Source organism: Meleagris gallopavo, chromosome Z (assembly GCF_000146605.3).
Source record: "Meleagris gallopavo isolate NT-WF06-2002-E0010 breed Aviagen turkey brand Nicholas breeding stock chromosome Z, Turkey_5.1, whole genome shotgun sequence".
Taxonomy (NCBI): domain Eukaryota; kingdom Metazoa; phylum Chordata; class Aves; order Galliformes; family Phasianidae; genus Meleagris; species Meleagris gallopavo.
In genome coordinates, this window is record NC_015041.2 from 41835755 (window position 1) to 41839318 (window position 3564).

The window sequence follows — 3564 nt, forward strand, 5'->3', positions numbered from 1 at the left end:
TTCTGCATTTCTTCCTGAAATGTGTAATATCATATAAGTCAAGGGAAGATATTTATGAGATAGTTATGAAACCTTATATTTAAGATTTCATTCCAACTTATCCATTATCAACATTTTCTGGTGTGTTATGTGCAGATATCTTTATGCATTCTTTAATTTTCAGTGCCTGTAAAATGATTTCACTTTGGTTGAAATAACTGTTGATTGCTTCAGGAATGCTTGTGGAACTGATCTGGCCAGATACATGCATACTCCTGTGTTCTGAAGAATAAGAATGAGATACTAAGATGAGACACTGTGTTCAGCCTGATAATAGAAACACACTGGGCAAATATAACTGCTGATCTGGCATGAGAAAAATTATACTGATTTGTTAGTTATTGCTGAGTCTGCATTTGGAACTGACATCTCCTTTATGGTAGTTCAGGATTGCAGAGGAGCTGTAGGACTATACCAGATCTAGTTATACTCCTGTATAGCCATGGACAGAAATTGGTCAAGAGAAGTAAGTGAGAGAAAGTTTTTTTTTGTTTGTTTGTTTTTGTCTGTTTGTTTTGTTTTTTGTTTTGTTTTGCCCAGTACTTTTTCACTACTGAAAACTTAGGAAGAATTAAATGCACAGCAGCTTAAAATACAGATAAGTAGAAATTAAAACTCACTTTTTGCAGTATTTTTGCTAAGTCAGCTGCCCAAATATGCAGAAAAATAAACAAGACAAAACCTTTATTAAATTATGGCTAGAAAGATATGAAAAGGAGTTTAAGAAAATGTCATTTTTGTCCAAAGCAGATGTTGCGGATATTTCTGTGATACAGCTCATCTGCACATTAAAAGACAAAAGCTTTCTCTATACATGTTTCTTTCCAGTCACAACCATGCATCCTCTGGGTGCTAATTTTTTTAACTATGCACCAGCATATTCTATCTGATGAAAACAGTGTTGACATGTGGACTTAGAGGTTTAAATAACACTTTGTCCAGGACAAACCTCTACTGAACATTTTTCACAGGCTGAAACTCCAGAAAATCAGAAATAAGAATTCATATACACCTTGTAATGCTACACAATTGTGTCATACTATATTGTGTAATACTATACTGATTTTTAAGTCTTGAGTCTGAAAGCCTGCCCCAACAATCATTTATTTCAGTCAGAATACTGTTGCTTTCTACCTGAGCTCTGGTCATTGTGCAGATGGCTAGAGATAGGGAGAGATACTATGCCTAATAACCCTCAAACATCTTCATAAAAAATAATATAGTTAGTATCATTGACTAGGATGGGATTTTTTAATATTTGTATTTTGTTTCTATTTCAAATAATTATTCATCCTGATAACTCAGTGAACTATGTTGGTTGAGGATGCAATCTGGAAAGGTGCAAAAATGTTCTTTTCAAATATTTAATGTAGAATGATACTATGAATCATTGTTTGAGTGTTACATGAAGTTCAATTTAGATTGCTTTTCTGGCACATTCACTGTCACACGACTGAATGATTCCCTGCTTAGATGCTCCTGTAAAGTTTTCTGATGTTTCCTTCTGTAAAAACTATATTAGGAAAAAGGAAAGAAAGCAAAATATCACAACTTCAAAACAAGTAGCATTTACACACCCTGCAGGAAGAAATGTTTCTATATTAATTTTGTTAACAGTGTTAAAAAAATGTATACAATGTTCTTGTCTGTCTAGTTGCATAGAATACCTCTGTGGAAAGAAGTTTTAAAAGATCAAAGGAATTTGTATAATCTCATGAGGTAGAATAAGCCTCGGCTTAATGTGAACATTATCAAGATGAACTCTATCTTGGAACACTGATGTTTAGAAGGCACATATTTACAATATATAGTTGCTCAAATATGTTAAGTTACAGATAAAAAATTCATCCTTCCTTCTTTATTTTAACATTAATTTACCTGTGTTAAATCTCCAGTATGAAAAAATGTGAGTTTAAATAACTCTCATTGGTGGCAGAATAAAAGCTTGTGGTAAAATATGTTACCTTTAATTTCTGAGATAAATTGTTATACTAGGCAACATAAAATCAGGAACTTGACAGAAAAAGTTGTTTTCTTGTTGTCTCCTGATGAGATAAATCCCAGAAGCCACAGGTATTTTATTCTTTTCAAACTATGTGACATATACGATACCGTTTACATTGTGTTTTATATTTGGAGTAACATTTAGACTATGCTTAATCATGGTAATGGGGCTGATGCACAGATTGTGCAGATTAAATGTACCATAATGCTTTCAAACACCTGTTACAGTATCATCAGTTGTACCATTTCATCTTTTTTAATGAGGTAAGTACTGGCTATACAGTGTAGCTCTTTCTCTCTTTTACTAGGTTACTCCTGGGACTTTCAATACTTGCCTGAAATACATTGTTTGTGAAAAGAACTGGTATCTTATGAGGAAGGTTTTCCCTGCTAGGCTCTGCAGGAGGGCAAGTGGCAGAGGCTGTGAACTTTCCTCCACTTGGAGGACAAAATCACGATTTCCAGTCATCTTTCTGGTACAAGTGGGAAATTTAAATAATTAAACAAACAGAAAAACAACAACCCAAAAAACAGGGTTAGCCCAAAGCAATCAGTGTATTTAGTCCTCTGAAGTTATATTAGTTCAGGGAATTTGTAGGAAATTAAATAATTGCTTATGCTTTGGAAGTTTAGCTTAGTGTATACATTTTGTGCAACTCAAAATTGGAAGGAGGAATCTGGGAAGTCACACTGTAGAAATGAGCATTTTGGGCTTTCTCCTTTTGTTCTTTCTCCAGAATACCTCTACTGGCCACTGTTCTTGCTGGTCTTGATTCCCTAAAATCAAAATTTGATGCAGTGAGGAAGCTGGGCTAAAAGTGGGCTTTTAGTCAGCCCGTATATACAGGTTTCCTCCTGTATTGCTCTAGTAATTCTTCAGTGTTGGGTATGAAACTAGTGAAGAGCTTGAGCATGCAGCCTTCAGTCCTGAAGGTTGCTGCCATGCTGCGTGTTTACCCGACTTTGTAGGGAGATTTGGAGTGCATCTACTTTTGCAGTTACCACTAAGCATAGATACAAATGGTTACTATTTAAATATTTCACTACCTTATTGTGCTTGAAGACCAATGATGAACTAACTGGTAACCAAAATTCAGATACTATTTTAAGTTTCAGGCTCGTTACTGGTGTGTGTGTGTGTGTGTGTGTGTGTGTGTGTTAAGTAAAGTAATAAAAGCTACTTTTACAGCGCACAGAAAAATTAGAGGAAAATATAGTGTTATGCAGGTTTTGGAGTTCAGTTTTCTGAGGGGCTTGTTTTGTTATTTGACTTCTGTAATGTTAAATAGTTTCAGAGTCCATGTACTCAAAGTCACTGTTGGAATAATGCAATTTACAGCTTTTTATTGGTTAATGGAACTTTCCACAAAATATACACTTGTTTCTTTCTGTTCTTCTGAAATAATTGCACTTCTTTTCCTTTCAAGAAGTGATACTCTGGTAATAAATGTGCTTGCTAAATTCACGAATTCAGACAGAAGCTGAGTGTTTATGACAACATTCACAATGTACCACCTTTTT